Raw genomic sequence first — 15,441 nt, forward strand, 5'->3', positions numbered from 1 at the left:
AACTTTAGAAATTTAATTAATGCCAATCAACATGGGCTTAGGGAAAGCAGATCCTGTCAAAATTACTTTTTTGTGAATGAGATTACAAATTTTGTTGATAACCATAATAATGTTCATGTAATAGCCTTGTATAAAGCCTTTGACTTGGTACTGCATGACACTGATTAAAAAATAGAGAGATACAAAATAAACAGTTCACATAAAATGGATTAAAAATTGGCTGACAAGGCTCAAACTAACTCTAATAAGTGATCTTTACTAGCCATGTATTCCTTTTTCTGATGGACTCCGTGAATTTCTTATCCCTTTGCTTGTTTTAAGCATTTTATTTATGAATTGAAAGGAAAAGTTGTTATTGAACAAGTCTGAAAACGACTGGTTTTGGAAGAATGCTGAAAAACAGGAGGGTGAATCACTGACACAAAATTATATGGACCACCTGTTCGCATCCAAATTAAGAAACATGCATTTTAGTACAACCATACGTAAAATCATACCTAGGAAGAGTGAATCCTCATGGATGTTGGGCTTGGTTGTGGGAAACAGTTATCCTATAAAAGCCCTTAGGGGTCATGGTGTCTAACCATGCTGAACATGAGCTTTCAACATCATAATGGGTAACATACTGGTCCATACACTTTGTTGTTGTTGTTTAGTTTACTATAGATGACCACAGAATGTTACTAATATAAATTACATTAAGTTATTAGCAAACCCCGTCAACATTGCATTCCACACTGGCTAATAAATGTCAGACCCTTGACAAGACTGCAGGTTGGGTTACATGTTCATAGTACACTTGCTCCAATCTAATATGGGACTCTGGCTCTGGCTCTGTTCACATGGTTCTGCTGAATCCCTTGTATCAGAGTTGATGGTTGATCAACGGTTGGGACAATGGTGTGAGCCAGTGTTCTGGGGAGAAGAGACAGATTTCTACTATAAGATCAGTGATGTATGAACCAGGAAAACTGAAGTGGGAATTAAGGGGCTGGTCTGCCCTAATGGGCAGTAAAGCAGCTGATAGTGTCATAACTTGAATGCTTGAATTCACATATGTGAAGGATGAGAGTAGTGAAAGGAGCTCAAGGATGACTTGTTAAAAGATTTTGGATAACTTGTCCTAACTAGATTCAACTCACATAATCTCAGAATTGGAGAGGTTAAACTATTAGCCCAAATCTAGTATGTCCATCAGTCCCATCTTGTCTATTGTGGCTGCAAATCCCTTGGTCTCTTCTGCAAGTTGACACCAACCCTTATAGGATAAGCAGGTTGAAAGCATTTTAACTTCATATTTGGCCAGTGGAAGCTCCATACAAAGAAATTGGTAGTCCTTAAAATGGAAAAGTTTGGACCACCATGAAAGAAATAATTAAAGTTTTAATCACTCACTGTGAACAGGGAATGAAGATATAAGTACATTCTTCTAGTTTAGTAGTGGTTAGGAGTTTAAATCACTCTAGAAATACTGTCAGTGCTTGTAGTTAAGGTGATTAACTGTTGGAGAATAAGTTGTGGCTGATTCTCTGTCAGGCTTGAGACTACAAGTTTTCCCAGATGATCTGTTCTAGTTCTCACAAGAATTAATTCAGGAGAATCTCATGATCTGTGTTAGGCAAAGCACCATATATGCCTTCCAGGCTTTCAATCTGCGTTTAAAGACAGGTTGCTGAAGAAAATCCATAGCAATTAGAGAAGCTATATTTGTGATATGTCCTGCTTTATTGGTTTCATTGGAGCTTTAGGACTTTGGGTTGTTGCTATGTTTATATTTATAATTCTCATCTGTAGCCTTGAATTCTTTTACCTCCAAGATTTAGCTTCAGTAACAAACAGTTCCAGATCATTTTAACTATCTTCTCATTTCCTCCAAAAGATTAATTATTAGCCTGTATTTAAAAGAAAAAAAAAAAGTGCACCAGACGGAAAGCCATCTTTAGAAATATCTTAAGTCTGAGATAAATGAGATAAAGCCGTTAGGGTACCTGATGCATAGACCAATTAACCAATACTTTTATATTCATATGTTCTAATACATTTCTTCAGTATTTTAATAATCATTAAGCATATGTTTGATGTGGTTATTGCAATGAGATTAAGGCTGAGGTTCTTGAAACCCACAATGATCTTTTACTTATTATTAGACACTAGTGCATTCTAATAATGTTAAAACCCTCTAATTCAGTGAAATAAATTTACTCAGAAATTAATACAACAGAACTGTCACTTATCATTTACCTGCAAGGCAGGAAATTAAAGCTGACTTTCCAGAGGATCTTACTGTAATAATGGAACTTTTTTGAAACTTTGGTCAAGAACATCAGAGAGGCAGATTAATTTTCTTTCAAGGATTTAAATCTCAGATTATATTGCATTATTCCGTAGTAAAATATAAACAAATGAAACTATAGAATTAAAATCTGGCCTTGTTTAGTAAATAGGATCTTCAGTATGTTCAGCAGTATTTTACTGCACATCTATTTTACTGCACATTTTACTGTGGGGCGGGGGGCACATGTGAGATGCCCCCAGAAAACCTTGGAGCTTTGCAGAAATCCTGTAGCTGCTGACTTCAATAACGTGCTCTGTCTCATTGCTATGCGACATCCAGCTCTCAAGCAGGTCTCTTCGTCAACAGGCAGGCCTCAAGGTTCTTGATAAAAGAATTTATTCCAAAGTACTTTATATTAACATTGCAATTAAAATTTAGCAGACTAGGAGTATTACAATAAAAATCCAAGTTTTTATGCCATTTAAAAGTTTGAGGGATCAAGCAGAAAAGCTCTAGCAGAAGGTCAGTGAGACATTATATAGGAAATGGAAGTTTGAGCATTGCATGATGAATTTGAAAACACTGTATCTCTCCTGAGGGTGGCTGATATTGAAGGAAAGGAATTTAAAAGAGTGTGGTTCAAGTGATAAAATTCACATACAAAACTACAAATTATTGCCTGTTTTCATTATTCACATTATGATTCCCAAAACACAATTTTTCTTGGTGCTTTAATTATTTTCCTCATCAGCTCCTCTAAAGGTTCATTTGAGGCTTGTGAACCTAAGAAAATTAAAGAAAAAATAATAATAATCAGAGAGCCAGATTGTTTAGCAGGACTGGTTCTCTCAGGTATTTCAGACCCCAGTGATAAATTCTACAAGTCCATCTGCACAGCAAATGTGAATTTAGCCTGAGTCTAGGGTAAACACTAACTCATCTGGAATTTGCTACAAAAACTGACAATCAACTGAAACTAAGGTGGAACTCTCTTTTATAAAAATCCTGTGTGTGAGAACCCACATACCTTCAAACAGGAGTGACCAATGGAACATAAGCGATGCTTCCTACTGCAAGAACCATTCTTGGAACCTGCCAGCATTTCTGTAGCTGCAGATTAGAGAGTGGCCATCATCCCTTCCTGCAAATACATCCAGATTGCATCGGAGCAGAGTCATGCAATCTCTTGATTACAATAGAAATTGTGTGACTGAAATTAATGTCTATAGGGGATATGCACAGGCATCAAGGGGAGAATAGACTTCATAGTGTGCTAATTAAAAAATATTCCCCTACTGTACCTTTCCCTAGAACCCCACTCTTATAACCAATTTACTCTGCAGAACTGATTAGCATACTAATAGCATTCCCTCCAGTTCACAAATAGGACTCCAGTTGAGAATATCCATTAAATGTAAAGTTATACGACCTGTGAGGTGCAATACAGGAAGTAAAACTTGTTAAAGGCTTCCTTTAGTATGAGTTTACTTTGTTACAGCTTTCTGCTTCTCAGCTTTATTTTTGAATGCTCACATAATCATAATTTGCAGATGTAGAGTGCTCAATTCAATAACTGAGGAGGCATGCCAAAGACATCTTCCATCATGCACTTCCTTCCTAAATTCATTTCAAAGTTTCTTTTAGACATCTCTGTCTCTTTAGCTGATTCCCCTTTACTCTTTCTTGCTTTTGTTTTGAAGTCTTCCCCTTCCATTCCATCTTTCTTTCCTAGTTTCTCAAGATGTAGAAGTATCTATGTCAGTCTTCACCCCTTACAAGCAGCCACAACTCTTTCGGTTCAGCGGTTTCAGCACAAACTGAGTCTTAGACATGTTTTCAACAGAGTGCTGAGAAATAAACTTTAAAAGGAGTAGGGCACTGTGAAACTTGACTATCAGTGCTGCTTCCCAGAAAACCATGAAATTTTCTAGTTGTTTTCCACACAAAACAAGTGCCATTGATGAGACATAAAATCCCATTAAAAAAAAAAAAAAAAAAAAGCCATTAACAGAACTGTGACATAATTTGGCTCCAAACAACAAATCTTTTTATATAGATGTTCTCCAATAACTTTCAAGCTACAATTTTCCTGGATCTTATTTTTATTCCTTATGGCTCATCTGGGTTATCAGTAGCATCAGATTTTCACACTAGGTTTCTCACAGAATCCTCCACTTAGGAACAGTACTGAGAAAAGTAGCTGTGCTACAAGAACAGGCATCTCTCTTGGAGGTTGTAGATGAGGTCATGCCTCCATTTCTAAGTCACTGGGCTGATCACAAGGAGCTTAAACACTCAGAATACCCATCTCTGTAGAAGGTCAAGCCATCCTGCCTTCACCAGTTCACCCCCAAGTGTCCAGACACTATCGAGACCTTGGCACACACAAGTGTAAAAGCAAAAGTTGTTAGTATAAAATAAAAAAATGTATCATCATCTCTGAGATCAAATAGAATGGGACCATGTGAATAATGTCTTTTTGTCATAAGCTTCCAAAATCCTTACTGAAGGATGATCTGATCTTTTTCCATAAGCTAAAGTGACAGTTCTCCTTGGCAAAGTCATGGCTGTGAAAGTGGTTGCACAGGAGCTTGACATCAGGAGGTAAGGCTCAACAAGAAAACCACTGCTGTTTTTTCAGGTATAAGCTAGCTAGATAAAACAGGACTGTCCCAGGAAACACGACAGTTTAAGGAACTATTTTCAGGCCAAGCTGTGAAGAATAAATCAGGGATTAAAAAGCTACTGTTCAAAAAATAAGACAACATTTCCTTCCTTCAGGCATAGATTAAATGGAAACTATATTTAAAAATAGACATGCAAACAGGTACTTTGGTTAAATAGGTTTAAATTTTTCTGACTGATGTGAGGGCCACAGCTTCCTTTGACAACAACAGTGGAGACATGTCAGACTAAGTAAGAAATGTTGGTAAGGACTATATAATAACCAGTTTACTGATGTGATGGTAATATCTTGTAGTGAATAACAGTGCCAAAAAAATACCTGATTGTTGAATAACATAAATAGCATGGATTTATAACATTCAAAATAGACTCAAGTTTGAAAATCCTATATTTTTTTCTGCCAAGGTCCCAGACTCTTATAATGGTTTCCTCTGGATGCAGAACTTCCTTGAGAAACCTGTGTGGCACAGCCTTTTGCCATGGGGGCTAACATGGAAATAATCTACCTGTAATTAAAAAAGATAGATATCTTCCAGCTCAAAGATTACAGCTCATTACCTTCCTTGGTCTCATGTGAAAAGCAGTCTCATCTATCTTGTCAAAAAATGCAATCCAAGAGTCTTGCCCATTTGAAAAGCATAAAGGTTTTACAGAAGGACACCCAAGAGGAAAAAAGAGCTTGTGTTTGATGTAGGGAGGGAGAGAAAGTTATGAGCAACCAGCCATGGCTCAGACTGCAAGGAAGCAGATGACTGTGGTTACTCTGTTGTTAGTTCAATCCATGTTGTTCTGCAGAATATTTTAATAGCTGATATGATTTGTTATCACTTTAATGCAAGCAAAAGTAGCAGCTGTGGAGAATTCAGGATTATGTGTCTGAAATGCTGCATCATTTGCTCTGCTAACTCCCTGACTGAAAGAGCCATGTGGAAAGTGAGAGACAGGGAGGACCTTGCTCCATGAAAAACGTGTGCCACAACAGCACTTGTTCAATGTGCTGTACAAGGAGAGCAGGAAAAACACATAATTTTGCCAAGATCACCTGGAAGAACTCACTGTGTGTGTTTTGTGTTTAAGGAATGTTACGGTGAGTCACTCATATTGCTTTAATGCCTCGTGAAATCTCGTCTTTTTGCAATTGCTAGCAAGACACACAGGAAGTTTGTTCTGAAAGTTACATAACACTTCATGTTACCTAATACTTCCCAAAAGTGTAGAACTGTCATTGGTGGATTATTGAGAAGTTTAAAATATGAAATTCCAAACCAGAAATGGATAATGAACATTTCAGTGCACACTATATTTTACAATCTGTGGGTTAGCTCTGGTTTCTGAACCAAACATCCACAAACATATGTCTACTTGACATGTGCTTCATCCATTGTGCATAGCCCCATTTAAGAGAAAAAAAAAACAACATGAAATGCTAGATAGAAAAGAAATTGTGGGGGAAAAATCTCATCTTGCTCCAGCTCCCATGAAACAGTTCATATACTGGTAGTCTGTTATAAGTAAACACACGAAAGGCAAGATGAAAAGCAAGGCATTATGAAAGGCCAGATGAAAAAGGCAAATCCTTTGACAGCTAGGGAATGGAATCAAGTCCTCAAAATGGTGATGATAAAGTAAAAGAGTCAAATTAAAAAAAAAAAAAAAAAAGATAGACTTATATAGACTTATACCTCAGCTCATCAGTTGATGAGAAAGATAGAAAGATGTGTCCTTGAGGAAATCTGAGGAGTAGAAATAAGAATCTTACTAGAATATAGCAGGAAAGAGTAAAAAAAAAAAAAAAAAAAAAGAAAAAAAAAAACAGAAAACTTATCTATTCATTTACATGTTGAGGCAACTGTAATTTTTTTGTGGTTAGCTTGTAAAGCTCTGATGTGTTGTTACTCCAACGTGCCAGTCTTGTCCTCACCCTTGCTGTGCTATACTGACATATCGCATTGTGCTTCATATAATTGGAGCTATTTGAGCCTATTTTGAGCATCTTTAGCAAAGCAGAATACATGGGAAAATACAGCAAGTAGTGCTAAGGGAAGAACAGTTTCACATGAGATGCTCAAGAATTATATCCCTGTTAAGGTCTTGTGTAAGCTAGGGCAAAAGGTTGCAGTAGAATATGTGAAGCAAACCTACTGGAAACGTCTCCTGGGCACAAGGTACTTTAACGTGAACAGCTTAACACACATAAAAAGCCGTGTGCTCCTTAAACTGTTACCAGTCTTTAAATCTTGGGTTAGATAGTGCCCGAGTGACCAATTCTTAAACATACAAGGCTTGCTAGCATCTAATGTGGGTGAGCACAAAGTGTGATAAAACGCAGATCCCCTGCTTTCAGCAAAGGCTGCGGCAAGGTGGCTTTTAACTTCTGATTTCAGCAGTGTCTTTTCTCCACTCAGCAAAACACTTAGGGATGTGATTTAGAAGGAATTAGAAAAATGAAAGATTTATTAGGGAAAGAGATCTGGTATTAAGGTCTGTTCATAAGTAATGAAAAGGAATAAAGTGACCAGTCACTGAGTGAGCAGTATAGCTGAACTAAGGATGTTAAATGAATTTCCACAAAATTCTGTGGTGAATCTCCTTCCAATACACTATATTTAAGTGTGTTTCACTTACATAAGTAACTGTGGCCTATTAACCCTACAACAAAATGCTCCACAAGAAGATGAAGAAAAAATGTTACAGTTTCTAAATCTCCCAAATTTTAGCCCAGTTTTTCATAATCACTTGCATCTTCAACAATTGTGGTGTTTTGGACTTGTTTCCTACTAAGATGAAGTTGCAAAATGTAAAAAACATTATTTGCGGTAGAAAATAAGGGTATAGACTATATAATGAAATGCAACATACATAATGCAGGTAAAGTCACAAAAACTGAAGCTGGGGCATAATGAGAAGTGGGAGTGGAAACTCACTGCTCTTTCACTTAGTGATAAAATCTTTGCTGTGGAGCTGTAAAGTCATACTGAGATCAGTGCTTTAGTCGTCTTAATTCCTAACCAACTACCTGATCCAAAATGTTTTAATTCAGTAAAAGGCTTTCCATCAGCATTAACTTTCAATCTAGAATGAAAAGACCCAAGATGCGGGTTTGAAATGCAGCCAGCTAAACTGAATTTGTTGTCATGCCAAGTTGAAACATATTTTAGAGGGAAAAAAAAAAAGGCTCAAATGCTGTTTGCAAACCTATTTTATCCTTTATGCTTCAAAAAGGTTCAATTATATGTCCATTATGGTAGCAAACAATTGGCCATTTTATCTGTTGAGAAGCCGACATATTTCATATGTTACCTGTTGTAAATAATCACAAGAATTCTATGTATTTGTTACTTAATTTTTTTTTAGAAATTAACATAAAATAATTAGTACTGCTTCTTTGTACCAAGTAAAACATTTCATGTGCCAAGGTATTTCTGATTTGTACTCTAATTAGAGAAATTTTGACTTGAACAAGAAGATAAGCAATTAATGTGCTAAGTAGAGAAGCAGCTGTTACCAATACTCAATGTTTTCAAATAGAAGGGGAAGCACAAGGTACCAGTGAGGTGATTATAGTAAATAGCTACAAAATTTCACCATCTTTTGAGTTTTGTTGGTAGTGTGGGAAAGGTAAATTTCTGGAAGATTCAATGCAGTTTTGTGGGTATTTATTTGCAGACCCTTCCAGGCTTGACAAAGATTGCTGGAGAAGGTATGTGATGTTGGCTGGCAAACACTGCCTTGGCAACTGCTCTCCTCCCCCATCCTTGTTTTTGAATTAACAGTGGAGTCTTTTTTTGGGGGGGTGGTGGGAGAAGTATTGATTCAAAATAATGCGAATGAACTCTTACTGTTGCATAACACATTTGTATTACATTTGGAATATGTGTCCCCTGTTCGGCAGCAAGCCCACCAACAAAGGACATGATTCTTTCCAAATCAGTTGGTGAGTCTTAGCTGTGGGAAGAAAATTAAATGATGTCTTGATATATTCTAAGTACAAGCAAATTTTTCTACTTAATGCAAATATACTGCCTTAAATCATACGTTATGAATCTTGTGTAACAGTGTACATAAACTCTTGAAACTTTGCTAGTCTGTGAATCTATGAAAATAATGAAGAATTGTGCAGAGATTCTTGCTGCCTTCTCCACAAAGGCAGGGATAGATGTGCTCTTGAAAATATTGTGGCTGGGCAAAGCTTGCTCATAGGCAATCCCTTCTAAGCCAGGGTTTCTCTAGTACATCCAGAATCCCAGCCAGTTCATTTTCTTTCTCACCTTTATGTTTGAAAATAAGATTTATGCATTTTTGAACCAACTAATTTTCTATTTCCTATGTGTATCCAATCTCCTGTCTGTCTTTTTATGTTGTGAATTTGATTTTTACTGATAGGTACAACGCAGATGGTAAAACAGGAAAGGTTTGGTGTTCATTTTTCTTTTGAGGATTCCCTTAGGAAGGTAATAAACTTTGAAATGTTTTTATTTGCTTTTAAGGGGAAAAGTGAGTTTTCTGGGTAGCTGGTATGGATGTGGCTTGTTTCTATTTTTTTGCACTTTGAGAATGGGCAAGCTATTAATACTTCTAAAATTTATGAAAGTGAGAGGAAGTGATGGTTATTTCAATAGTGGACTGAGTTCAGACCTTACCAAATAACAAAATATTCCTGTGTCTCTAACCAGAGCTACACTTTGTAAGGAAATACTCCATGTAGTCTATTCTGCTGATGATGATTTCAGACAGCTTTTTAGACAAGTTAGAATATTAACCTGCTTGAATATTTAATCTATCCTATACTAATACATATTTTTACATAATTAGAAATTAAAGATACTTTTTTGTCTTAAAGGACCATTGAGGTATGCTAGTGCAGGCACATGGCACTGCTAGAAGGACATCAGGTACAAATGACAAAATTCCACCAACTGAAAAATGTTGAAACTCCTTTAACAAAATCTGAAATCAGTATGATCAAACCCATCATCTATACTAGAGCTGATCGCATTATTTTTCAAGATGCAATTAATGTTTCACTATGTTTTGTATAGGCATAAAAGAGAAGGCTGTATTATCTCTGTAAGATTTACTTAATTTCATTCTTGTCTTGCATCCATTCTTCTTGGCTGTTTTCATATTTCAGTGTACAATTTTGAAGCGAACAAAGTATATAAACTGCATATGGAAATAATGATAAAAAATAAGCATGCTGTAAGCATGCTGTTTGCAGAGAATAATCCCTGCTGAATTATCACTACATACCTTTGATTAGAGAGGCAGACTCTGCTGGGATGAAATATGTGGAAAGCACTGTAATGTTGCGTGGAGGGACAGGGATACATGTGGCACTTTTCAGACTTCTTTCCCAGTTAAATATATTTAAATTCAAGATTATATCACTGCATCACAAGATAGCAAGTCTTCATAAGAAGCACACAAAGCTGGTGATTAGTGTTAATTTTGGACCAGGCTGCGGATGGGTGAAAAAGCAGCAATGACTTAACCACCTTCTGCTCTTCCCTCCTACACCCTCCTCCTCCTCCTGCTTCTGACTCAGTTCTATTCCTAATTGTTAGTTCAAATAATTAACCCCCCTGTAGCCAAGCAATTTGCAAGGTATTTGTTTGGGGTTGGCTTGATTCTTTTTTGTATGACTGCCAAAATGGAGGGGGGGAGGGAAATAAAAGGTCATTTTGCCTACTGGCACTTAGGGAGTTCAGCCAAAACCAGGCACCACTAAGGCAAGGAGGACTTTTTTTTTCTTTTTTTTAATTTCACGAATCTTCTCTCCCACTGCACGAGCCCTGAATACAAATTTGTTTTATTGGCCATTTCACAGCTGTTGATTAAAACAGTTCATTATAAAACTACAAATGTGCTTATTTGGAGGAGTTTCACTCAAAAGAATAGTCCAGTTCTCCCCCAAGTCAAATCCTGACAACAGACAGGGAATTAAATGACTCAGTGGTCAATTAAAATAACACATACACAAATTTTTTTCCACTGTAAAGATGAGGAAAGCAAGAAAGCAAAAAGAGTGGTTAAAAGGTTAATTAAAGGTCAAGTCATCTCCCATAAAGCACCAGGCATAGATAAAAAAAGAAGTAACAAAAAGCTTACAGAATAAAATAAAAGAATAGGATAAAATTGACAACAAAAAGAAAAGCAGAAGAAGAAAGGAAGCTTGCAGTAGATATTAATATGAATAATAAAACGTGTTTCAAATGCATGTGGAAAAAGAACCTAATAAAGTAGAAAGCAAGGCCTCCAGGAGACAGCAAAACAAATTTATTGACTGAGGAAGAAGCCCTTGATAAATAATTAAAGAAATTATTTGCTTTATTGTTCTCTGGGGAGCTCAAGGGACAGATGCTGGCAGCTGCTATATATCTTCATGGATGCTGAAGGCAGTGTGTCATGGAGAGCTTACAGTGTCCACAGGGTGGAAGTGAAGGAGTTGCAGCCAGGCACAACTCCTTGCATCACTTCTGCAGGAATGCAAAGACATACACAGAGAAAAAGAGGGCATGGGAGATATATATGTACATGTACTGAGGTGCTTTTTTTTGAGACTTCTGCCTGTGGAACTTTAACATGGACATTTTCTAATACAGTCCAAGCCATTAAGTTAGACAAGGCAATTGAAACTTATGTCTCAGAGAAAAAAAATCCTTCCTTCATTTGTGTGAGCTAACAAGCAGAAACATGAAAAATAAAATCCTTGAGGACTGAGGCAGCTAGTAGTTTTTATCTGAATTAATAGCTTGGGGTAAATGTGAAGATCCTTCATAGCCCTTCTTGACCTGCTAACTTTGAATTAAACTACATTTTGCTGTCACTATGATTTAACTTCCTGCTCATTGCCTCATGATTTAAGAATACACCTTTTCCCTGCTGAAAATACAGCTTGTAAGAGAACTTGGGTTTCAGTTCTGTTGCTTAACATGCTGATAGCAAAGTCTACACTATACTGACTTTTGTTACCTTTTGGGGAGCACTTGTTAGAAGACAATCTATTATATTCTAGTCTAAAAAGCCTTTGAAAGACAAGAAATAACGTACTGCTCACAGAACTGGGGTTTTGAGATGTATTGAATTTGCTGTGTAAATGTACAGCCTTATTAGCTCCAAAAGAGAAATAGAAGGAGAGAGATTTTCATTGACAAATGATATCTTGGGTCATGAGTCAAGGATGCCTTTAAGAACATATCTAACTTGAAGTGTATGACTCATTCTTAGAACAAAATATTACATTTTTCTGAAATGAAATCTCATTGCATGTCAGTCTACAGAAAGACATAGAACTGGCACAGGAGGAAGAGATGAACGTAAGGAAAGGGTGAAGATTTTATTCTGCCCTTGTATGAAAATGTTAGACTCTTCCTTTGCTATTCAACCCTGCCTCCTCCTGGATCTCCTTTCTCTCAAAGTCCTTTTGCATTACTGCATTGAAACCTGTTGGGGAAAACTATGGTATTAGATAAGACAGTCAATACCAGCCATGTTAAAAAATTAACAGAATGGACATGTAATTGTTTATGTGTCTCCAAGTTTCTCCTCTTCTCTGTTCACACTTGTACACAGACAGAATGCGTCAACTCAGTTTGGACCAAATAAATAGTTTTCACTATTGCATGCAACTCATGAGTGGTGGAGCACAGCACCAAGATGAGACAGGCATGTGTGATCATCTTCAGCAGTAAAGAATAAGTTGATTCTGAACCTTTCACTGTGTCTGCTGTTTTTTCTGCTTCTTCTATCTGACTGTTTATATTCCACCTAACAATGGAGATGTTCATCTCTCTGGGACCTGTCCAACAGGTCTGGAGCTCTGGATCCTGGAAAAATATGGTCACCTATAAGCAAAGTCATCTGCTGCCTCAGATGCTTCTCCAACCTCAGGAAATCCCCAGGAGGCTCTTGTTCTCCAGTTCACCTGCAAAGACTGCACTTCATGTTAAGTCTTCTGGCCTGTGACACTAGCCCAAGCGGGGAAGCTGGTGACCCGGAGCTGGAAAACACGAGTGGAAAAGGGGACTGGCTTAACATAAGCAGACATAGCATGCTTTGTGACACTGACGATCTACTGGGTTAGGGCACCAGCTATACTGGGAACATAGTATGTGGTGTAAAAGAGCCTTCCAGGACCATGCTCTAATATCAGTGATACTGAAAATACATTATAAATCTCACTGAAGACCAACTAGAACACAAGCTATTGTTCTGTTTTTCAAAAGTGCAATATTTCCTTGTTTGTTTTCCTTTCTTTATGAGATGAGAGAGATACAAATCCAGGTTTTTTGGAAATTCCCTTTGTCACAGGAAACTGAAGGTGCCAAGGCAGAGACTCAAGCCATGGATGTTTTGCCTGGAGCAAACAAGATCAAACAGGATGAAACTCCACCAGGGACAGGTCAACAAAATGGCTTGAGATGACAACGAAATGAAAAACATCACTGCTGGGATTTTTTTGGAAAAAAAAAGAAAATGCGTAATGGGAATCTTTGAAGATTTGTAGAAGTTGCCACCCTCAGGAGCCACCTGACTCATTGACTTCTTGCCAATGAAGCCTGGTGAGCTAGACTTCCCTCCTACCTACGCTGTTACGTTTCATTTTCCTCTCTCTCATGTCTAATTCAACTCAATATCCACTGTTTAATTTTAACAAGACTGTATAATGTTTCCTTTTAAAAAAGTTTTCTTCCACAGTGCTTCATTATGAGGTCTGAATTACTCAATCCCTTCCTTTTGTCTCTTTTGTTTGTTTTAGCCTCTTCCCTCCTCTCCTGTATTGATATTGGATGATAAGAAAACATACAAAGCATACAAATACTTATAAAAAAACCACAAAAACAACACAACAACAACTTTTTCCATTTGTGCTTCCTCCTGGACAGTGCAGCTTTTCATTTCTGTGCCTGTGAAGTGTCCAAATGTCACCTGAAAAAAAAAAAAAAAAAAAAGTATAAAGCTACATAGCTATTTTTGAGGGATTTTTTTAAAACTGACGAGCAATGGGCCCAGAAAAACTGTAAACATCTGTACTGAAACTTGTAATTCACCATTCTGCTATTACTGGCTTTGCTTTAAAATAGGTGAAAGTCAGAGAGGATGATTTTTTTTTTCTCTGTAGATATTCAGGAGAATTTTCTACTCTGTCACTGAGCTGTTCAGCTACTCCAGTGACGAGTTCAGTAGGAAAAAAGCTGTGCAGCTAGACAGATGAGATGGAAATGTTGGCATCATTGCACTGTATTAAACAAGCTCTACGATTACACTCGCCAGAGTTTCTCTTTGAATTTAATGGAAAAGTTTATATTGATGGAATGCCTGATTAATAGGGATTTATAATAGAAGCTCTGGTAATGTGGAAAGCATATAAATCTCATATGTCTGTATCTATTGCCTGTCTTTACTAGATAATTTTCACTTGGTTCAGGATTTAACTCTAGTAGGAAACAACTTTTGTGGATGAAAATCTAATGGCCATAACAAGAAAGCAGCACCACAATTTGCAATTTTGTTAAATACTTACTTGAAAAGCCCTTCAGGTTGCTTGCAGTCACAGGAAATAATTAGATTAAAATACATATTTATTTTCAGCTTTGGGAGTCTTCAGATTTAGCAGCTTCCTGACATTAATGCAGTTCCCTGTCTCAAACTGAGTCTCTAAAGCCAGCTCAGGATCTGACACAGTACAAGTTGTTTGAATCCTTACGTCGTTTTTGTCCCTGTTTGTTTTATGCTCCCACACATTTTGCTATTGTAGAGCCATCCATGGATCTACACTGGCATAAAACTGGTGTGGGAGGGCAGAAAATCAGGCTATTATTTTATGCCTGGGCTCCTCTGGTTTTGCATGTACTCAACTCCTCCTGGCCCCAGCAGCAATGCTGGGGTAGACCTGGGACCAGTTTGGATGGCTCCTGCTGAGGGAAAACCTCACAAGAGCTCAGTGTCCAAGCCAAGACTGTGTAGTACCATCACTTTTTTACTTAGGGTAGATAGAAGTTAGAGGCTTCTGATTTAATTAATATGCTAACCTCATACTTCCACCAAAGGTACTTGGTATGGATAAAGTAAATTCACTAGCCAGCATACATGAGCTATTTAATTTTGCAACCATTTCTGCCTTCAAGATCTTAGATTCAATCTGATTTTATAAGGCTTACTGGAGCTTCCCTGCTTCATGCCAGATGAGGGCCAGATCCATACGTATCTGAAAATATGGCTGATAGAATTTGAATGGAAAAAAAAAAATCAAACCCAAATTAATCAAGTTTTCAATTTTCAATTAATTACATATTTTATTGATAGAAACAGAAGGAATCCACATTTCTGTTAAAGCTTTTTGGTCTGGCATATTGGGGTATTGATCAAAGCTGCTGAGAGAAATGGTTGCCTTTGTGGGAAATTGCCTGAATAAAGATTTCAGTCCTGGCCTCTCCAGCACTTAAAATGTTTCATTACTCAAGATCCTGGAGTATGAAGAT

At 37.2% G+C, this 15,441-nt stretch overlaps 1 long non-coding RNA gene across 1 annotated transcript; it reads left to right on the top strand.

Annotated features, from left to right (window-relative positions):
* Positions 1-8,487: 8,487 nt before the first annotated feature.
* LOC110358472 (uncharacterized) lies at positions 8,488-15,145 on the top strand. The gene is made up of 3 exons (XR_002412914.2): positions 8,488-8,660; positions 9,344-9,411; positions 13,271-15,145. It is a non-coding gene; the product is annotated as an uncharacterized LOC110358472 (long non-coding RNA).
* Positions 15,146-15,441: the final 296 nt, after the last annotated feature.

This window comes from Columba livia, chromosome 10 (genome assembly GCF_036013475.1).
Source record: "Columba livia isolate bColLiv1 breed racing homer chromosome 10, bColLiv1.pat.W.v2, whole genome shotgun sequence".
Classification (NCBI taxonomy): domain Eukaryota; kingdom Metazoa; phylum Chordata; class Aves; order Columbiformes; family Columbidae; genus Columba; species Columba livia.